Source organism: Rhinolophus sinicus, chromosome 7 (genome assembly GCF_057876585.1).
Source record: "Rhinolophus sinicus isolate RSI-liver-muscle chromosome 7, RSI-T2T, whole genome shotgun sequence".
In the NCBI taxonomy this organism is placed as follows: Eukaryota; Metazoa; Chordata; class Mammalia; order Chiroptera; family Rhinolophidae; genus Rhinolophus; species Rhinolophus sinicus.
In genome coordinates this window covers 3,818,024-3,841,802 of record NC_142507.1, presented here as the reverse complement: position 1 = coordinate 3,841,802, position 23,779 = coordinate 3,818,024, and the positions used below count along the sequence as shown (strand labels likewise).

The 23,779-nt window shown below is 41.4% G+C and overlaps 1 protein-coding gene across 1 annotated transcript in view; it reads left to right on the top strand.

Annotated features, from left to right (window-relative positions):
* The first annotated feature begins 8,012 nt into the window (after positions 1-8,012).
* RALYL (RALY RNA binding protein like) overlaps positions 8,013-23,779 on the top strand; it is a 1,518,143-nt gene continuing 1,502,376 nt past the window's right edge. The window contains exon 1 of the mRNA XM_074318489.2: positions 8,013-8,202. The gene's annotated coding sequence lies outside the window, so the exon portion shown is untranslated. The remainder of the gene's footprint in view (positions 8,203-23,779) is intronic.

Genomic DNA, 23,779 nt, shown 5'->3' with positions numbered 1-23,779 from the left:
CCTCCAATGGCATCAGTAAGCCCCTCCTCTATAATCACATTGTGTTTGGTTTGTGAGTGGAGGCAAGTACCACATTACATTGTGAGTCCTATGTGTGTGTGTGCAGCCTGGAGGCCAGGGGCATGTTAGACACCCCGTGCTGACAGCACCTGAGTGAGGCAGGCACTTCATGTAGAATCCCCATAGTTACCATTTGCTTTACACCTGGCCCACTTTACTTACATTTCCTCTAAGACCCATGTAGACATTTGCATTTTCAACTCCTAGTTTAGAAAATAAAATCCAAATGGTTTGAGTAGGCCTATGTCCCCCTTCATGCAGTGACTCTTAGCCACTTCTATAGCCTATTTCCTCCAGATTAATTAATTAGCTAATCAACTAACCAGCTATTTATTGAGTACCTGTCCCATGCAATGAATCTCAAAGTCCAGCCATGTCAATTATTTCCCATTCTGAGCTCTTCAGTTTTTCTCTTGATGGCATTTGTTGTTGCTTTTGCCCTGAGTTCCCTACCTCCTCCATCCCATTTCTGAGTCTCAGTGCGAGGTGACCTCCTCTCCGAAAGCTTGTCTAAACCCCTCTCCTCCATGTCCTCACAGGCCCCTGAAAGTTTCTGCTTTGGTCTTACTCTCACTGGATGTGGTTATTTCTACACATCTGCTGTCCTGACTAGACCACATGGTTCCTGAGGCAGAGAGCAAGTCTTTTTCTTCTTCTCCACTGGCTGGAGAACCACTGGCACATGGTGGGACTGAACTGAATTGAATACATGAATGATAATGAGTGATTAAAGTTTTCTCATTGGATCAGCATGGTGGTTTAATATAAATAAACAAACACACACACACATACATTCTCCATGGACTTTGGTTTCAGAGAAACATTAAATGGAAGCTAGTTCTATGAAACAAAGTGAAACATCTGATTAAAGAGAAAGGATTCTTTCATTTATTCTGAATAATTTGTAAACCACTGGACCAGATAGATGATTTCTAAGGTCCACTTCAGATCTCATGTTTTGTGAATTTATGCATATCATTTAAAACCTGGAGTAGATAATCAGAAAATATCACAGCCTGGTGAGCAATGGTAAGATCTATCAAAGGCATCAAGCAGAGCAAAAATAAAATGAAAACAAACACGCAAAAAAGCTAAACTTCTGAAATTAAATAGACCAGCAAATCAGGTATTATTGTACATTTAAATCTTGTCTTAATTAAGTTTCCAATATGCTCCAGCACCTGGTATAAACATGGAGAAGGAATTCTGTTTTCTGAGGTCGCAGTGCCAGTTTGCAAACATCCCAGTGTGTAAGAGATCGTTCCAAAAAAAGAAAAAAAAAAGTTCTCGGGGGCAGAAATATAACCCAGGAAGAAGTAATAAGTCTCCATTCCCTCAACACCAGAATTCCTGCTCATCTTCTGGGCGAGCTTCATATCTCTCAGGGAGGTTTAAATCACCTGGGTTCCCTCTGGCCTTTTGTTTGGATTACTTCTGACATCTTTTCATCTTCATTTGTAATTACAACAATAATTGTCTTTTCTCACAGGGTTGTTGTAAAAAATAAAAATAGTCATCCTTGTTAAGTGTTTAGTACAGGACCTGGCAAAATGAACAATAGCTATTATCACGTGAGTCAACTAAGTAGTTCATTAAAAAGATAGACGACATGAATAATCATGTAGATGGATATTTGTTGCATGAATGAATAGTAGTTAACTATGAGCAGAGACCTGCACTACTGATTTCAGATGCGTTAATGTATTTAGTCCTCACAGTAATACCCTTAGATAGGTACTGCTATTATAATTTACTTTACAGATTGAGTCTCTGAGAGGCTGATTCGTTTGTCCTTTTTCTATGGAAAGTTATTCTCTGAGTGGTTAACTTGGTTGGCTAGGTTGGGACTCCAGCCCAGTCTGTCTGTCCCCCGGGAAGCCCACGCTCAGATTCCTACTCCAGCACACATTCTCTGGCATTGGAGGTGGAGGGCGGGGTAGAGCCTGGACCCTTCAAAGAGCCACACTTGGCAGGACATCAGTTGAAAAGGATGTCTTTGCACTTACTTCTAGGAGCTCTTGGTTCCTCACCCCATTTAACACTATGGTAGCTAGCCCAAATGGTTTCATTTCTGTTTTTCTTTCTCTTAGGCCATTATCTAGCTCTGGTATCATTTATGCATCCTAGTTTGGCCCCTAAAATAATTTGTCGTGATAAACTGATGTTATCTGGTTCTGCCCTGTCCTCAGCTTCTCTATTGTTTTTCTGATTTGCTCTCTGGTATTGGTTATGATGGCTTACTTCTTTCTTGTTGAAAAACTGGATGAACCAGAAGGATTAGGAATGAGTTAACAGGGTGAACTCCTGGCATTCACGTTCTGGTGACTGTTTATGCAGGGACAGACAATAAACAATGGGAAATAAGTTTGAAGAATTGAGCTAGATCGATGTTCTTTGAAGACAATAAAATAGAGTAATATGATCAGAGTGCTTGTGGCATTGGGACATCAGGTCAGACCTCTCTGAGAATGTGTCTTCATTGCTGAGATTTGAATATAGAGAAGAAAACAACTTGGCAAAAGTCAGTTGGCAGAGCATTCCAGGGCAGCGACCTCACATGTTCTGTAGGAGGAAAATGGAAACCAGTTAGCAAAGTTCTCCCTTTCCCTTCTCCTAAGAGGCTCCCCTTCCAGGAAATCAGATGGCAGATGCTTCTCTGATCACATATGGGATCCATATGGGACTTAGGATTTTAACATTGATACCCAGATCTTGCTAGTTTCAAACTTCATTTGAAGAATTCTAGTCTCGGGGCCGGCCCGGTGGCTCAGGCGGTTGGAGCTCTGTGCTCCTAATGCCAAAGGCTGCTGGTTCAATTCCCACATGGGTCAGTGGGCTCTCAACCACAAGGTTGCCAGTTCAATTCCTTGAGTCCCGCAAGGGATGATGGGCTCTGCCTCCTGCAACTAAAATTGAACACGGCACCTTGAGCTAAGCTGCTGCTGAGCTCGCGGATGGCTCAGTTGGTTGGAGTGTATCCTCTCAACCACAAGGTTGCCGGTTTGACTCCAACAAGGGATGGTGGGCTGTGCCCCCTGCAACTAGCAACGGCAACTGGACCTGGAGCTGAGCTGTGCCCTCCACAACTAAGACTGAAAGGACAACAACTTGACTTGGAAAAAATCCGGGAAGTACACACTGTTCCCCAATAAAGTCCTGTTCCCCTTCCCCAATAAAATCTTTTAAAAAAAGGAAAAGAATTCGAGTCTCTTGTCGATTTCCCCTTTCCTACCTATCCTTAGAGTCCCCAGGGGACATCTCCTGTGCTCTCCGGGACTCTGGTCTGGTTATTGCTCCACTGCTGCTGGATGAGCCGCCATCACTGCTTTGCCTCTGGCTGAGTCATGCTTGCCTGCACAGCGTCACACCAGCCTTCCACTAACAGAGAGTAGACATTCAGTGTCTTCTGAGTCACTCTTCCATCCCAGATGTAAGCTGGGGATCTTCCAGCAATGCTGCCAGCACCCACCGAACCAGAGACCCACTGTGCCACAGTCTGCTGCCAAGGGAAATGGAGAACCTTCTTTCACTTTTGACTGAATCCTGAAGTGCTACCGAGTTTGCTGAGCAAGCACTTTCAGTTTTGCACACCCAGTCCTCTTGCCCCCAGGGAGCCCCATGCCGTGTGGGTGCTGAGTTGGCAGAAGCTCCTGGCACAGCTCTGCAGTGGACCTCCTGGATCTGTGTGTCGGGCGTTCCTGTCCCATGAGTCTCGGTGAGAGGTCAGAGCCCACTGCTCACTGTACAATTCCAATGGCCATGTATTTGCTTCCTCAGCCTCTCGGCAGCCGGGGTCTGGATCACGCCTAAGGTGTTACTGACCCTATGTATCCTTTCCCACGCCTGCTGCGTGGGTGCACCGAGGGAATGGCTCCAATGCTCAGTGATCGTAGCAGCAGCCTCAGGAGACTCGTTTCATGGTTTGGTTTCAGGCTTTGTTCCCGGCTGCGTGGTCCCCCAGCTTCCCACAGGTTCTGGGAGCCAGTTAACATCTCTTAAAATGTTCGTTATTCTTAAATTGGACAGTCACTTTGGACTGCTTGCCAAGAAAAGGGAAGGACTTCATTCCTTTGCTTGCGGGGAAGCAACTGGGTGTGAACAAGGGAGCACAGAGTCCTGACTGTCTGTGGCAGTCACCCTGGAACTGCCAGGGCATCGCTTTGGGATGAAGCCGTGTGACGATGGCGGGATGAAGCGGGGAAAGCATCCGGACGATGTCCCTGAGCCTTGATTTTGCTGTGCCTCGAGTCTGCTCTGCTCCAGATTTGAAATTGTCTGAGGTGACACACGTCCTCATTGATAAGCAAGCTTCAGTTGGGATTTTCGGTCGTTACTACCTTCCCTACCATAAATACACATAATAAAGCCTAGCCTTCATTGAGAAGTTAGAATGGTGCAGGCACTTTTCATTCATTCAACAGCTATTCATTGAGCACCTGTAAATATTAACTCATTTAGTTGCTAGACAACCCTAATGTCACAACAACGTAGTGTTATGTATGCAGCTGGATGTATCGACTTACACACGGACACGGACATATATAGATATAAATCTACGTGTACACAGACACAAGCACGTATATGGATATAGGTATGGGGATGGTGTAGATTTACACAGAGATAAAGACAGGCAAGTAGATGATCAATGAGACTTATGACCTAGGGCAGCTGAGTCCCAGGCCTAAAGATACCAGTTGCTAAGTACCCCACGTTCTAAAGGTACGATGCACGTGTAGTTGGAGCCAGCAGGCTTCTCCAATGTTCTTATTGAGGGGCCAGCTCAGCGTCGGTCCTGTCAGCCACATCACCCGGGTGACATTCATGGAGGCCTGAAGAGGGAGGTGGTGTGCCTGTTGGGAGAATGCAGCATTTGTGAAGAAAGGCTGTTTCTTTCCCAGCACAACAACTAACAGGTTAACCATCAAATTTGCAGCCTCCTTATCAGGATGCCTCCTTATCTTCAGCCTGGGATGTGCCCTGCACCAACCAGCCTTCTTTCCTTCAGCTTGTTTCACATTTCACTACCAGGTTCCGAGTTAGTCGGTGTGACTTGGGGGGTATCAGTAAGAGGAAGTATGGCTCCCACTTGCTAAAACATCAATAAGAAAATATGTTGGCACAATGACCTAAAAATCCAGAAATAGGACAGATGTGAGGTTTGAGTGATCTGCGGAATTCCTGGTTCTGTTCTATTTTCTGCGGCGTGAGTGTCATTCTTCTCACAGTGAGGACGGCCGCCAGGACTAGTCACGAATATATGTGTCCTTGTTTATGCCTGTGGAGGAAAGAACTCCATCTGAATATTCCAAGCAAGCCTTGAGATTCATCTTGATTCGACTGTTTAAGTCGCATGCCCAACAATACACAATTGACACTGGCCAAGAGACTAGCACTAGTTTGCTGGCGTAAGTCAACCAAGGTCAGCCCTGAGGTGGGAGACTTTGAATCAGCTTGACCCAAAGTGCATGGGTTGCAGAGGGGATAGGATGGATAGCTGAATGAAAATCTGGGTGCTGTTAGGAAGGCAGAGTGGAACATGGGTGCTGCAAAACAATCAATAATGTTCTCTATAAGGAGAGTTAATGGCAGGATGAGAGGTGATCGGTGATGGGGGCATCTGCAAATCCTAGAGAAGAGGCAGAAGAACTTGGATGGTGTCCCAGTTAATAGGTACAGATGTGTCGCTTTTGGAGAAAGGCTGGGACGGGTCTGAAGAGCTCTTACTCACTCCCGATCAGCTGATACTTCCGCTGGGATCTGTCTTCGTTTGAGGCAAGTCAGGGTAGGTGGTGTCTAGCGCAGATGGAGGAAGTGTATCTCCTTCTCTAGCGATCCCTGGGGAGAAGGATGGGCTGTGTTGTGATCGCTTGTGATGGGAGCATCTGCGTGTTGACGACCGTCCAGCTGGAGAAATGGTGAAGTTGGCCCTCACCCTGTGGGACGGAAAAGGGGGCAGAGACCACTGAGGCGTGTTTCCAGTCGCTGGTTGAACGTCAGGTCAGCACTTTAGAGGCATCACTTCCCCGCCCTGCCTTGATGTTTCTTCCCCTCTCTACGTTGGTTGGTGGTGATATTCCTACCTACCAGGTCACCCAAAGCGAGAACTTGAGAATTGTTTCAGAATTCCACTTCGGAAGCAGTCTCCGTCAACTGGCTTCTAAATAGCTTTCTAAACTGTTTTCTCTTCCATCATCACTACAAACACCTTTCTTCAAGCCTTCGCATGTATTGCCTTGGACCAATACAATCATCCTGGAATTGGTCTCCTTGACACTGCACATTCATTCTTCACTTGTGCTATTAGAGTGAGGATTCTGGAACACAACTCTACACACATGATAATCACCTGCTCCAAATCCTTTATTATCGACCCTTTACTCATGAGATAAAGCACAAAACCCTTTAGCCTGGCAGCCGGCCCCCAAGCACCTTTATTCCCTGGCTCCTACCTACCATTTCAGCACAGCACTCCTAATTTTCTTTTTCTCTCTCTCTCGTCCGTATCCTGGATGAATCACTTGTCGTAAATGCGAAATGTCTTGTTTTCCTTGGTCTGTGCTGTTTCTTCTCCCTCCTTGGAAAGATTCCATTCATAAAACTCTCATTTTAAATCCTGCGTGTGGTTTTCCCAAGCTTAGTGGGCATTTGTTTCTCTATGCTTGTATTTGTGCTTTGTGTCGATTTTGGCCTTTGTCACACTGTATTGAAATCGTTTCCATGTCTGTCTCCCCATTCATTCAGCCTGTCCATGTTTCTCGAGAACCTTGTGTGATTTCAAATGCTTTCCATTTAAAAGTAAATACTTGATATTACTGACTTCAGTAAGTCGTTAAGTAGAGATCAGCATTTAAATCAATGAACAGGGATGTGTTCTAGATGCCAGGAAGGGTGTCTCAGCAGGGGACCTACCTGGTCAGTATAAAGAAGAGCAAGACAGTTGTACTTGGAGTTGGGGACTAGTGTCAGGTTCTCTGTGAGTCATTTTGCTCACGTTATACCATTTATTCCTTTTACCAACAACAGGTATTTATTGAGCACTTACGGTTGCCACACAATGAACCGAGATACAATGGTAAACAAAACAATTAGTTATTGCTCTCACTGCATGTAGGACAGATCTGGAAGGAGACAGAGGACAATTACAATACAGCACAGTGAGCACTATAATGGCGTGACAGCAGGCGTTGTGCCAACACTCGCTGTGGGGTGGAGGTGGGGAGTGGAGGGGCACATTCAGTGACGAGTTCCTGGAGGAAGTAACACCCAGTTCAGGCCTGAAGGATGATGGGAAGTGAGGCAGGTGAAGGGGATGGGATGGGAAGTAGGTGGAGGGCCGTTCTGGGCAGGACAGTATTTTCTAAGGCCTGGGGGTGAGGCCAGCATGGTACCGTCAAGTGTATTAGGGGCAAACCATGAATGTACGAATGTGTGCAACTTTCCATTCACCATTGACGTTAAGGTGGAGGGGTCAGTCTTACTTATCAGGCCTTTGCATAACCTAGTAATGGGCTGATTATTATTGTTATTATTATTATTGTAATAAGGAAAGTAACCGAGAGGGAGCTGAGACTGCTTTTCTCAGAAGTTCCGTTTATACTTCCCTTCTGAGGAAATGAGAGGAATCTAGAAGCCTGACCTGCTGAGTTCTCTGCGTGTCCTAGACCCTTCTAGGCTGGATTCCCTTGACTATTGAGCTGGAGTGGAAGCCTGGAGCCCAGGTGTGGTGCATGAAGGGGTTGGGAAGCCTGGAGGGTAGGCTACCTGGCTGTAAGACAGCTGGATGCAGAAAGAAGATTTTTGCCAGCTGCTCAGAATGGAAAACCTTCAAGGGAGCGAGATTTGTATAAAGGGGATTCTCAGGTAGCTTTCTGAGAAGTTCTTTGTGAAACTGCCGTGCCACCTCTTTAAGAACCCACAGGTAAGACCTGCTGTGCCTTCCAGGCTTCCGACACAAGGCTCACCCTTCTGTGGCTGGAACACCACGTCGAGACGACTCTGTGAGGCCCTGGAGCTCTTCGGGTTTCTGAAGGAAATGTAAGAAAAGTTCACAGAGTGAATAGCACACCGTGTTGAGTCGGGACAAGCCCAGGACAGAGCAGAGGAGCTGCAGGCAGACCAGCTCACCAAGGGCCTTGGCAGCAGGTGAGGCGCTTTGGGATTTCGTGTGGGGCACGGGCAGTGGGCGGGCAGGACGAGCTCGGATCAGATGTGCATTTCAGACAGATGACTTGTCTCTGGTGTCCAGAATAAAGAGGAGCGAGGCAAGCCGCAGGGCAGGGAGAGGATGTGCCAGGGCACTGAGCCATCCTCAGAGGGCAAGTGTCATGACCAGCGTCCCCGGATGCAGGAGCAGAGCGCTGGCAGTAAACAGGTTTGGGGTTTTGGACGATCGGGACCCAAAGTCCATGATTTTGCTGAGTGGGTCTCACTGTCCCTGTGCACGAGGCTGGACTCCTGTCTGAAGGAAGGAACTGGGTCTTGTTGTGTGTGGTTCCAGTATTGTTCTGGTTGTCTATTGATGAGTGACTGGCCATGACAAAACTCAGTGACTTCAAACAGTTAACAACATTTATCCTGCTCCTGGGCCTGCAGTGTGAACAGGGCTTGGCGGACGCAGCTCAGCTCTGCTCCACTCAGCACCACCAGGGGCAATGGGAGCACCTGTGGCTCCCTCACCACCGCGTCCCTCTGATGCCACTGTCGCCTGGAGCCTTAGTTAGGGCTGTTGGCCTTTCCTTGTCTCCTCACAACATGGTGAGTGGATTCTGAGGGGGAGCATTCACGATAAAGTGGTCCCACTCTTTTCAAACTGGCCTTGGAAGTCACCCCATTCCGTTTGTTGAGAATGTGTCACTAAGGCCAGCTGATACCGACAGAAATGCAATGAGACCCCACCTTTTCATGGGGGCAGTGTCACGGTATTTGCGGATGTGATTATACCCTCTGCGGTGCCTCTTAATAATAGCTGACCCTTAGCAAGCTTGACACTTAACCATGGCAAGCACTCTTCTAGAACCGTCACTTATGCTGAGTTATCTGATCCTTATGACAGCCTGTATACTTACACCCGTTTCGCACACGAGGCAGCAAGGGGTGGAAGCTGCACTGGCGCTGAGGCAGCTTGGCTCCAAGGCCCACGTTCTTAGTCACGCCACTGTGTCGGCTTTTGCATCGTCTGGAATGTAGTCTGGGCCCACGTATGTTTGTTGGACGAATGGATGCTTTGTATTTTGAGACTCCCTCAAAGGCTAGTGAAGACATTCCTAAGTGAACGATTTCATATTCCACCCTGCATCCACATCGAGTGGGAGGTACACTCCTTACGAGTGAAAAAGGAGCAATCATGGATTTCATGGAGTAAATGAGGAAACGACCTGGTCAGGCTCCTTCCACCGGGGGCTGTGTTCTGCTACAGTCACTCGGAGCCTGAGCTCCTTCTAAATAGATACTTTATGGTCTCTCTCTCTCTCTCTCTCTCTCTCTCTCTCTCTGTCTCTCTCTGTTTCACAAACTCACACACAGACACCATTGAAAGAGCACTTAGTTGTATATATTGTGCTTCGATTTTTTTTCTCCTTTTCCCAAAATGGCTTTATCTCAATAGTATTTACTTTAAAAGAACATGTAAGAGATAATATATTCTCTATGGATATTGTTTTTTTTCAGAGCTGCTTGCGTGCTATACTTCATTCAGAATCCAAGAAGTGCCACCTTGTGGCAAAATTTAGCATTTCACAGGCATATATTTTAAAAGAAACATTTAAAGCAGCTCTGCAAGAAATCCATTGGAGAGCAAAATAAAATATATTGATATTATTTATATACAAGTCACTTACTATGGTCTCTGAGATACGTAGTTTGATATTAACATTAGCAAATATTATCCGAAGATATTTGTTAAGAATTCAATTGATCATAAGGAAAGATAATGCAAATTACTGGAGAAGAATAGCAACATAAATTAAAAATGTGTTAATACGTAACTTCATTTTTTAAGTTGTGACTACTTTAACTGAAACACATTTTTATGGAAGCAAAATATTAAGGACTTTTTGAGAGAAGAAGGAACTCCTCAAAAAACAAAAAGGGCTTTCATGTGTTCCTCTAACCTTTAGACTAGCCACCTTCATGGGTAAAGACCATGTGGAATATATCCTTGAATCCCTGGTACCTGCACATCACCTGGCCTGTGCAGCACCTGGGCTCAAGAAAGGTCTGTCCAACAGACTGATGGATGAGCGAGGAGAAAAATGAGATGGCTATGTAGATAAACTCCTACTAGTATATATTTTTCAATTATGACATTTTTAAAATTAAAGTTTGTTGGGGTGACAATGGTTAGTAAAGTTACATAGGTTTCAGGTGTACAATTCTGTATTATATCCTCTATATATCACATTGTGTGGTCACCACTCAGAGTCAGTTCTCCTTCCATCACCATATATTTGGTCCCTTTTACCCTCATCTACTACCCCCGACCCCCTTACCCTCTGGTAACCACTAAACTATTGTCTATGTCTATGAGGTTTTGTTTCTTTATTTGTTCCTTTGTTGCTTTCAGTTTTATATCCCACATATCAGTGAAATCATATGGTTCTCGGATTATTCTGTCTGACTTATTTTGCTCAGCATAATAATCTCAAGATCCATCCATGTTGTCGCAAATGGCACTATTTCATCTTTTCTTACCGCTGAATAGTATTCCATTGTGTATATGCACCACAACTTCTTTATCCATTCATCTATTGAAGGACATTTTGGTTGTTTCCATGTCTTGGCCACCGTAAACAAAGCTGCAATGAACTTTGGAGCACACGTGTCTTTATGTATAAATGTTTTCAGATTTTTTAGGTCGATACCCAGGAGAGGGATTGCTGAGTCATATGGTAATTCTAGTCGTAATTTTTTGAGGCACCTCCACGCTGCCTTCCATAGCGGCTGCACCAGTCTGCATTCCCACCAACAGTGTATGAGGTTGACTTTGATGTGAATGATGTAAAGAAACGGCAGCATCGTAGGTTGAAGAATCTTCATGTTAATAAAGGAAGGATTTTTGAATTGACATTTGGTTTGAAATTCTTACTCTGACACTAACCAGTTGTGTGATCTTGGTTAAATGAGTTGTTCATTTTCAGCTTGTTTCTTCATCCATAAAATGCAGGCAATGCTAACAATCTTTCTGGATTGGTGAAAAGAGTAGATGAGATAACTACATACAAGTATGTAAATTGTTTGCTGAAATTCTAGGAGCTAAGAATTATTGCTGAATTATTTTTCTTTCCTTTCCTTCATCAAATTTTTATTTCAATATATTACCTCTAAATATCTCTCATTTTGGCCTTTGTACATCTTATCACAAAGTCCAGCTTGATTACCCAATATTCAGAAGAATAGCATTTCTGTTGAAATTACATCTTACATTTCAAAAATATATATATTTGGAAAAAAATGCAGTTTGAGTTTGCCAACTTTAAAAGTCCACATACTTGGCATTGTAATTTTATAAGAAGACTTCCTTTTAATTACTCTCTTTGACCATATAATAACAATCATTGTTTCTTGATACATTCACATCTTACAAAATGTATTTTAACCATGCTATGCTGTATTATACTAATCCTGGAGAAAAGCTATAGTTTTCTTATATATTTGTTTCATAGCAGATATAGTACCTTAAGGAAATATTTTTAAAGAGCCAGAGTTTCCGCCCCTTAATGTAAAATGTTCCTAAGAAAAAGATAAAAGACAACATTAAAACTTCACAATTGTACTGTAACCATTGATTGCATTTCCAGAGGCTGCTTGGGCTGGATAAAATTATTTGGTTTGTAATGAGTTTTAGGAGAAATGAAGAGAATGGAGGCATTGGAAAATGAAGTATGTCTCTTAATTGAAAAGAGACTATGACTGTTTCTTTCCAATCTAAATCAAATTATTATGACAATGGTTTTATGCAACTGGAAAGAAGAATTATTCTCTGGAAATAATGACTTTATCATATAACCTAAGAAACATAAGTTAAAAAAACCCTTTAGTTGTCTTTCTGCTGAAATAAATGTTTTAAAAGCAAAACTATTTTTATTTCTTTCTCAAAATAAGTATATGTATACTTTTCTCAAAATATGTATACACACACACACACACACACGCACACATATATATGGTGCCAAAAATATATATACACATTTTAAGAAAGGAAAATATTAAAATTGTAACACTCAATGTATACAGATAACAAAAGATGAATACAAGTCATGTTTGACTTCTGCAATTACAAGAGGTGCTCAAAGTGGTTACCATCAGCATCCAGACGTGTCTGATGATGGCGAACTACTGCTTGAGCAACATTGACCAAAGTGTCCACTTGTATACATTTTTTTGGCACCTCCGGTATATACAGAGGTTGCCAAAATATATATACACATTTTAAGAAAGGAAAATAACTGTATTAAAATTACGCTGATGGTAACCATTTTGAGCACCTCTTATAATTGCAGAAGTCAAATGTTACTTGTATTCGTTTGTTGTTATCAATATATATTGAGCATTACAATTTTAATACCATTCTTTCCTTTCTTAAAATATGCATTTTTTTTTTTTTTGGAACCCTCTGTGTGTGTGTGTGTGTGTGTAAATAAAATGTTTAGGATTTTAATTGATTTACTTGTTTAGAAAGTTTCCAGTAATTACTTTTTAAATATACTGTTTGAGATGAATATGATTTAAATTTTCAGGAATATACTTTGCATTTTTATATTATACACACAAACACATACACAGTCCCAATACGTGAAAAAACACCACAATGGATGAAGGATGCCCTAAATGTTGATGCTTATAAAGGAAACACAAATATATTTTCTTTACATGCTGAGAGAAGGAATAATTTCAAGTATTTATTTTTTCACCTTTTCAGGAAAATAATCTCCCCAAATTCCAATACTCACTAGATCTTTGATAATGTGAAATGCTACCCACTTTTAAGCTCCAGAACAAATACTAATTGTCCAAATCCAGATGTTAGAAATAATTACGAAAGCCTTCAATCATTTTCCTTTTCCCATTTACTGGTACATAGACCATGAAAATCATTATTTAGGCAGAGCCCTTAGACTCTTAGTTTTGTCTTGATTGGGTTTCTGCATTTTGGAAGCTGAGAAATTTGGTTAAACACTCTAATCTTACTTATCTGCCTGTCTGTAGACCTAGCTATTTATCTGGTTAATGTCTTTCTATCTAGTCTGCCAATCTATCCGTTCATTTCTTACCAATTTACCTACAGTGTATACACTCCGTCAGTTACGATTCTTTTCTTGCCCATTTTTGTACAATACAACATTCAGTAGATCAGACTTTCAGAATAGAGGTGTTTGGGATCAAATGCTCATAGAATCACATCGTATGTTCAGTCTTGGATAGTTGTAACTGTTTGAGAATTCTTTCTTGTTTTGAACTGAAGCTTCTGCCCATGGGGCTGACCGTCACTAGGGAGCAGCAGGCCCAATCTTTCCTGAAATACTGACCTCATTTCATAGCCCTATGTTCCTTCCTCCTTTCATCTGTCACTCAGCCCTCATACAGGCTTTCACACTCCCCTTTGGGGCTTTGTTTTAGATTCCTGTCTCCAAACGAGAAGTGCTTGTGTGCACAAAAATATATGGATGTATCCCCTCCCTGGTTCCTTTCTTTTTCTGTATTCTGATTATTAACCCGATTATCCACAAATCTCGGTTGCACACAATTCTTAAAGACGTCACCTATATCCCCACCAATGTACAGAGTCAGGGAAACAAATAAAATCCATCTGAGCTTATAAACCAGTGTGATTAAATCAACCCCGTAAGTCTAACTCTCATTCCCTCTGCATGCTCTTCTCAAATGGGAATCTTCTGAAAATATGCCTCGCTCAAGTGCATAGCTCAAAACCCTTCAGCAACTCTTAGTGCTTATTGGGGCACCGCGGATGCGTTAATCCATCTTGTCACCTTCATCTGCAACTCTGCTCTCATCAGAACCATTAACAAAATAAATCAGCTCATTCTTCTCTGAGAGGAAGTGTATTGTAGGGTGGCCAGGCTGTTGCCATCTCCCTACTGTGTAGCTTAAGTGCTCTGTGTGTCACTGAGAAAGGATCTACTAGTTATAGAATCTACTTCCTAGGGTTATGAGGGGAATAAGGGTTCATGTATGTAAAACATTGTGCACGGCACATGGAAAGAATTAATGTACATCAGCAAAAGATGGCAGGTAGGCCTCGCTGAGTTTATTTCCTCACACCATTCCTTTTCTTCTGTAAAATCACTACTTTTTGTCTCTCTTTATGTCAGTTCTCCCTTCCTTCAAGACACCTTTCCGATCTAATCTCCTCATCCTTCAGTGATGCCTCCCCTTCTGAAGTGGTGTTTCTTTTCTGTGTCATCGATGCAGTGTTCAGTCAGGGTGACTGCGTTATTTATAATTCAAGCTGGGACTCTTGCGATAGTGACAATGAGCATCCTTGCTAATTACATTGGGACAAGTGGCTTAAATTGGAATTAACCTGGACCAAGGGACAGATGGTTATCCTATGAATAGTGGAGCCCTAAGTTATCAAATCTGTTATTATCACATCACAGCAAACTTTATATGCATATTGTCATGGCAAATCTCCCGCCAACGTAATTGCCACGAAATGAGGTTCATTCAAATGAACCCTCAGCTGTTTCTGGCGCTTCCCAGAGTACGTTTTCTCCCGTGTTCAGGCACAAAGCCCTCATTTCCTTCTGTTTCAATGTCTTCATTTGATCCTGCCTGCCTGCCCACGGGTCTTTAGGAGACAGCCCTGAACCTGGTGCTCCTGTGTCTCCCAACCCTCCTCCGCCTCACACTCCCCACCCTCTCTAGGCTTCCGAGAGGAGGGCCTGCTCTCACTTGTATTATCCCTGCCTGAAATGTTTGCACCAGGCCTTTCTCAGTGACCCACAATGCACCTGAGGTCATGCTAACTCTTGCTTAGGCTTTGCCGATGCATCATGGATAAAGGAAGAGGGTTTGAAGTCAGAGAAGCCTGAACAACCACTGCCTAAAGTTGTGTTCACACCTGTGGTCACTTTTAGGCTCCTTTGCTTTCATCCTGTTTCCTCTGACCAGGGGCAGCTCAAACTTCACCATGCGAACCACTCCTGAATTCTCAGTTCTCTTTATGCATCAAATGCCCTTGCCTAGGAAGAGATGTGTGAAAACAAAGAAGCAACAGGCCCCAAATGGAGTTACTTGTGCAAAGCCCCACATGAGCAAACCAAGACTTAGTACCTAACCGAACTGCAGTTTCAGCTTCTCCCAGGAATGTAACATTTAACCAGTCAATGTGGAATAATCTGGTCAACACTAGTGAGGTCATCTGCCTTATAGACCCCTGCCTTCCCCCAAAGGAAGGTGACCTGGCCTGAAACAATCCATTCTTTGCTGGAATAACATCCTTGCCCGACCTCCTTCTGTCTGTACAGTCTTCCTGGAAGCTCCTTTCTGTTTGCTGGATGGGATGCTGCCGAATTCGCGAACCATGAATAAAACCCATTAGATCTTCAGATTTGCTCAGTTGAATTTTGCTTTTATTAACACAAATATCTTCTATACCCAAGTTTCTCGCCACCCCAGCCCTTTGGTTTACCTCTTTTAGAGTGATTGACCATAGGAAAACTCCTGTCTGGGGAAACTCTACCCTAATCCTCAAGGATGTAGTTTAGTTCTGTTCTCTCGTTCAGATAGTCATAACAGCTCGCCATTGATATATTTCCCTAAAACAGAAATATTTAGCTTTATTCATCATCACTTGTTACATAGTATCTGCTACTTTTTAACTTGTATTTTCATAAATACGTTCCTCATCCTTAAGGAGATTGTGTGTTCCTTGGGGCAGGTATTTCCTTTGCCTAGCAAAATTCCTGACATAGAGACAGTGTTTAGCGAAAGTCTGTGTTTGGTAAGTATGTGAGGTGATAAGGTAATACAGAACACTCCTAATGTATGGAATGCCATCCTTTCTCAAGTATTGTCTCCTGCTTTTGTAGAACAACTTTCCATGAACCTCTGGGGTCTCTTGGCAGAGCCATGTTGCCTACTGGTCTACCCATTGCATTCTCTTTCCGGCCCATGCTGCGTGCATCATAGCATAGCTTCCCTCCTGGGACGAGTTTGTTTTGTATTCTTGGCAGTGAGCACAGGCCAGCTCAAACCTTGGTGAAAGTACGTTTTTGTTTTTTGTTTGTTTTGTTTCTTTGAGAAGTGAAATTCAAAGGAGACTCGTATCACAGAATCACCAGGACAAATGCTGGAGTCACGGTGATCCGTGTTAGGACATGTCCCCACCAGCATTATCTTTTTCTGAACACATCTGTCAGCAGAACTTGAGTGGCTTGCTCTGGCAACTCTTCACTTGTTTAAGACAGAAATGGTTCCCTCAAGTATGAATTTTCCTCTTTTCAACTCTAATAGTTTTCACATAATAATATATCTTTGTCAACCAACACTTTTTTATGTGAGCTCCATTAGCTATCAAATGTGACACAAAACAAGGAAGGTCTTACTCTTATCAGTGCAATGTTTCTTTCTATCACTCATGCTGACCCGGTGTCAGCAGCTATTTCCACAGACACCATCATCAGTACTTACAGTTAACCTCAGAGATGAATTCCCAGATTTTAACCTTTCTCCTACACACTGAGGGCAAAGGAAAGGAAAGAAACCTGATCCTTTATTTGAACAGAAAATGATGGAAGAGTCAGGAAAGGTAGCCCTACGTGAACATTTCTATCATGCACTATAATTCAGTTTTAAGGTGACTTAAAAATGACATACTCATTTTGGCTAAATATGTTGAACTCTTCCAAACAATGGCAGCTCTATTATTTTTACTGCTTCATATACTGCTATAGAATTTTAATGCTTTGCATTTTTTGCTGGGTGTTATAGTTTTTACCTGCTTTGTGAAACAAGCAGTGAAATCACACTTTGGTCTTTGATAGTAGGTCAATATTAATTACATTATATTTTATGCAGTGTGCAGTAAACTCGAAGAAATTGTATTGGCAAAATATGGAATTTTCTCTGGGAAACTTTTAACTTAGTGTTTGCTGGGGACCGTGGAGGGGAGAAATCAGTACTACCTCCCTTCCCCAAGGAGCAAGGCACATGGAGGTCCGAATGTTACCTGTCTTCCACGTAAAGCGAGTATTTCAGAATGTGGCCTATATTTGCATACAGGTGTGTTTCTTAGTATTGAATTCTGGAATTAGGCTAGTTTTTTCACTAAGCCCTAACTGCCTGGATGAAGGTAGCCCCCTGCACAGGCACCGCTAACTAAAGGGCAGCGACTGCCCACTCACTGCGGCAGGGCCTTCCTGGGAGAACGGGAAGGGTAGGAAAGGGATTTCATACCGAGTTCTGCTTCCAGACTCACCAGTCGCAGAAGTCATTTAGGAGATCATGGATGCGGGGATGGAGGAGCCCAGGAGTGTTTCACCAGTGAGGTTCCTCCTGCATCAGAGGAGACGTCGGGAGTGGGCAGTAAGCATCTGTCGCCACTAAGATTTCCTGCGCTCAATGGTGAAGTTCACTTACCTGTTACTTCGTATCCCAAATGTATCCAACCACAGATCCCCCCATGTATTTTTGTCCCTTTGGATTGTAAACTATAATGAGGGTAGGCAATTCTGGTTGGCACAGAATAAATATTCATGAATTCAAGTGAAAATTTCAAGATATCATAGAAAAGGGGTCTAGGAATAATCAACATGAAAATGTATTTCTCTTTTAATTATATATATACATATATATATATATATATATATATCTCAAGCCTGTTACTTTAATTTATGGTATTTAGTATATATTATTTAAAATTTGTTTACCGTTTATTAAATAGTAACATATATGTTTCTATTTAATATATAGATTTAATATATATATTATATATGTTTATATTTAATAAATAGTAAACAAATTTTAAATAATATATAATAAATATCATCAATTAAAGTAACAGGCTTGGTACAATCTAATTTTCAATATCATGAAATTTTAAAGATTTTAGTCTTCATCAAAAGGGCTGTAATATGCAGAATTACTTAAATTGTGTTATTGTGCCGGGGTGTCTCTTATATCACTAGCTCCAAAGAAAAGTTTTAGCTTATGGTGTAGTGAAGTCCCACGTCCCAAATGGATTAAATATTTTCCATGCATTATTTCCTTTTGTTCTCTTTAGTTTCATTGTCAACTCTCTTAATCAGAAGCAAAAATAATCAATATAAGCAAAAAGAACCTAAGCGTAATTGAGTGTAGTTGTCAATTTTGAACTAAATTAGTAGAGCAAATACTAAAAGTGTGTGTGGCTGATAAACCATAGACATACACAATAAGCAACATTAATGAAACATGTACGATAAGAAGAGATTCATTTTAGCAGCCTCTCAGTTTTTCTTACAGAAGGACGAGAGAAGATTTACATCCTCTCTGGGTTTCAGTGTCCTCAGTTGTGAAACAAAAGGGTTAGACTAGGCTTATTCGTGTTTTTCAAAATGCTTCTGTGTCAGGGTCTAGTGCTGGAAATACAAAGACGGACAAGATAGAGGGAACTCCTGTCTTTTAGCAACTGAAGAGACACAGGTGAATTTGAAGTTCTTTGCCCTCTGGGATCTCATCAACATGACATGATAATGTAAAATAACTGAGATGGATAATGAAACATCACTCCATGTTTGCTTTTTCACTCAGTTGTTTATATGATTAAACATTTTCATTGGAAGACAATTTTAATGGTTACATTGGGATAAACATATTGTCACTATTTTGTGTAGCAGTTGGCTCTTGACTTTAAACAACAGAAAGTTGGTCAATGTATTGACCAGAACTAGAGTGGGGTTTAGTCAGACGTATGCACTTTAATTAACACAGAGTCCCTTATAGAGATTTCGCTTTGCACACTGACTCTTACTCAATTCTAGATTGAGTAAGTGCTTGATCAACTGCTCCCATGCTGAGCCCAGAGAGGGTGAGTCTAAGAGGTGAGCCTGTGAAGAGCCATTTCTCAGATTGCTATAGTTTTGTGGGTTTCGTGGATTCTGAGCCCCAGTGGTTTTCAAAGTGAGACGTTTTAACGTATTGTGTCTCAGGTGCTGGTCTTAAAGGCTGGGGGTACCCAATGTGGGGTTCCAACCATTCACTCCCCAGGGAGAAGCCCCGGGTTTTGAGCTCCTTTCCTGACTGTGGAACTGTGGTCAGTCCCTGTACTGGGGTGGGTTCATGGGGAGCTTGTGTCCCAGCCTCTCCCACCCACTTCGATGTGGGCTTTCTTTCCTTCACCCATGCATAGGGGCTGCTCGGCCAGTTTTTAGGTTTGTTTCAGAGGAAGTTGTTCCATATGTAGCTACAGATTCAGTGTGTTCAGGTGAGGAGGTGAACACAAGATCCTTTTATGTTGCTGTATGGAACGGGAACGTTAGATCCGATCTTATTTATTTATTTTAATTAAAGTTTATTGGGGTGACAATTATTAGTAAAGTTACATAGATTTCAGGTGTACAATTCTGTATTACATCATCTATAAATCACATTGTGTGTTCACCACTCAGAGTCAGTTCTCCTTCCATCACCATGTATTTGATCTCATTTACCCTCATCTACCACCCTCCTTCCTCCTTACCCTCTGGTAACCACTAAACTATTGCCTGTGTCTATTCTGCCATAAGAAAAGATGAAATAGTGCCATTTGTGACATCATGGATGGATCTTGAGATTATTATACTAAGCGAAATAAGTCAGACAGGAAAAGTCGAGAACCACATGATTTTACTGATATGTGGGATATAAAACTGAAAGCAACAAGGAACAAGAAAAACAAATAAAGAAACCCCACTTCTCAATAGAGGGTGGTAAGGTCATGTTGTGGAAGAGCGAGTGGGATGGGAGGTACTGTTCTGGCACGTTTGGAAGATACTGGGAGAATCAATGGAACGCATTTACTTGACAGGGAGTGCTGTACACTAAAAGGAGACTAGTTAAACCCTAAGTGACTGAGAGAATATTAATTGGAAAGTTTAAATTTTTGTTACTTCGTGGAGTGTGGTTCATGGAGAAGATTAGATTTGGGTTTTTTTGTTTGTTTGTTTTTGTTTTTCATGTAGTATAGTAGTAGATATTTATTTTGTAATCCCACTATGTTAGTCTAATTGATTTGGGTTTAATTTTTAAACTACTGTATTCTCTGTCAGTGACATCTTAATTGCTATCCCATATCTCCTGAGCCTAATCTCAATTTTGGTGGTCTAGGAACAAACATTTCTCTCTTGAGCTATAGTCAAACAGTCTTTCGAGTACCTCCAAATAATGATTGCCTATTTCTTGGGGAGATCAAACTTTCTTCACCTTCGCTTTAAATCACAGTCTTCGATGCTTTTGAGAATGCATGTGTCTTCCAATTGTGAACAAATCCCTCAGATTAAATGGCACGTTCATCCACTTTAAAAAATTATATCATTCCTTATTTGTTCTCAAGTGATTATTCCTCGTGTCCCCTTGCCCCCAGTCTCGGGTGAATTTTGTATATGCCATCTTATCTATTTATTAAATTAGACTTTCTAATCGTCCCCCAATTTGTTGAAAAAAAAAAAAAATCTACCCAGTCACAGCAGCAGAAACGTAAACATATTCATTAAGATTGGGAAAATATATGGCCATTCTAGGGTGACTAGAATGGGGCATCATGCACAGAAATTTTTCCTTGCAATGGAGCGAGAGAACTTAGGTACTCAAATGAGAACGCAGCTGTGATGCAGACAGATGCACATTCTCTGACCCTTAGAGACAATTCCTGCCACTGAAAGCTTAGGAAAGGTGCGAGCCTGGTGTGAGGCCTCCTGGGGCGTGTCCAAGGGAAGCCCCGCCCTGTCTCCTCTGCTCCTCACCTGAGCCAAGAGGCATTTCAAAGATGGGGAATTTGAAATGGCATAAGCAGCCTTAGTATGTATGTTCCATTTACTGATTTAATGCTTGCTATTTTTAATTTCAACGTTAATGAATAATTTATTCCTATAATTGTTTGGTAAATACATGTGAATAGAATGTGTCCTGTGTGTTTTAGTTATTTTTACAATTTCTAGGGGAGGGTAAGAATTCACAGAGGGCTCTTTTGACATGCAGATAAAATTCCTTTATATGGATGATGCAGTGGAAAGACCTTTAGACAGAAGACTGTTTTGGTCACAATTTTGCTACTAAATAAGAAGTTATTTCTTTTTTTCTGGGCCTTTTGTTTCCTCATGTTAAACAATAAAAAGAAAATATATTAGGTAAAATAATTTCAAAGTTTCCATTCAGTGTTATGACTCTATTAGTTTCTATTATATGAAGAAGGTGATGAAGAATAATAACGCATCTATAGTTTAATTTTACATAAAATGATTCTCGTATATATCTAGTTGGTCACACACTGACAATTATGAAGGAATTAGGAGGTTGTGACCATTTTTTGTCTATGTAACTTTAAATAGGTTTTGTAGACTCTTGATGAAATAAATAACGGAATTATTTTTCATTATAAAGGTGGAAAATTTTTCTGTACAATAACAGCACTTCACATAAATTTAGAAATACCACAAATGAATAAATGTGAAATGAAATTGCTCTTGAACGTCAGGCATATGAGCTAAATTTAATTTTGTTGCATGATACAAATACTTCATTTGTATTCATGTGGAAGAACAGAAAAACCTTGTGGAGATAATAGAATACTTTGGAGAGAAAATAATCAATTTAACTATAATAACTAAGAAAGATGAATGATAGGTGTGAAAAAGAAAAGAAAACTTACCTCATTGTGATAATTATTGTGAAAGGTAATGTACTCGTTTTAGAAAAAGGCACCTACATATTTGGCTTTTTTCAGATTAAAGGTATATTATCTTAAATCGTGACTTAAATATTTTGTGATATTTGATTACATTTGAGATTTTACTTAATATTAAATTACATAAACCATTAGCTGAGCATAGCTGAAGCACATTATTTTGGAAACCACTAAAGCATAATAATCATTTTTACAGGGTGAAGGCTAGAAACGGATTTGCAGTATTTTTCTTTTGCAAAACAGAATTCCATTAAAGGTAGTTTATATATTTTTCAGCTAGAAATTTCCCCCCAAACAATATTGTATGTAAAACTGCAATTTATGATAGATGTAAAAATTGACTAGAATTGTGCTAGGAGGCTCTGAGCCCAAATGCCTGGGCCATTTTTTTTTCCACCCAGCAAAGCTCGTTCTACATCCCAGAACTCTGGGCATTGGAAGAGCAGTTTGAAAATCAATACCTTATTGCGTAAAGTAATTCTGTGTTTGTATATATAAGACAACATTAACTTATTACCGCATGACCAGTATTTGAGGAAGAGAGATATGACTTATTGAAATTTCTTCATATATACATGTATATCAAATGGTTGTTTTCTTACTAATAGATATTACATTTTATCTCTTAAAGAGCGTGGCATATGAAAGGAAGGCAGTGTCGTTTAAAATAGTGTTCCAGACCACCTAGAAATAATTAGATCGGCTCGGGAGCTTCTCTGTGAGAAATCAATGGGTATCCTCAAGCAAATGAAATGAAGTATTGCTCCCCAGTTTGTTCAGATTGCTACCTCAGAAATGCTGGCTAGAATCAGATGTTTGTGAAAAACACAGCACTATTGATTTATCAGAATAGTAGGAAACATGTTTTATTTTGGGCTATTTTTATTGGATCGCCTCACTTTCGAAAGATGTAAAATGACTGGCGTGTCACCTCTGGATGTTTCTCTGGATGGTAACGAGCTGTTCCGATTTACGAGTGAGGTTCGTGGTGGCTGGAACTCTCTCCAATGTGTTTTATGGCATTTATGGAATGTGTTTGTCTTTGTAGGATGATTGCCACTGAGCGTCTTCCAGACAAGCAGCTGATAAATATTATACTTGACTGACAGGACACAGCTCCTAGGCTAGCTGATGTCTTGGTTGACAGTCTCAGTATAGCAAAAGCACATGCACTGGCATTTGGTTACCTGCTTTCCTCAGTTTGTGTCACCCTCAGTCGTAAACATGGCACTGTCTCACCTGAGCATGTCATCTCAGATTCACCTGACCTTTTTCTCATCTCTTATGCCAGTCATCAGCGAATCAAGAAAAGTTATCATTTCCCTAACCCCCCGAAACCAAAACCGTATATTTTCAACCAAAACCTCATGTCCTTGAGTGAGAACTGGATTATCCATGTGGGAAGCTGGGCAAAGTCCTGTTTTTAAGTCCTCATGTTAGCTTGGGTTCTTCTAGAAAGGGAGAAGCAGCATCCCCAGCTCACTGCAGAGATAGTCTTGACCTTGCTAAGGACATCAGACTGGACATCACTAATCCTTGAGAACTTGCCAGGTAGTTTGATGTTATAGAAATAGTCCAAACCCTGAGAAGTTCTTATTTAGACATTTCTGTTTGTGAGCCTGTGGTGTAATCCTGTTGTGCTAGGATCTGCCGTAGACAAGCCAAGGTGGTCTCTCTCGTGAAGGTCTCTGTCTCTCTGGGCATTGTTTGACAGGCGGCATTGTATTGTGGGTAAGAGCATAGACTCTGGAGCCAGATTGCCTAAGTTCAAATCCCTCTTCTGTCACTTACTAGATGTGGAACTTTGGGCAAGTGCCTTAATTTATCTATTCCTCAATT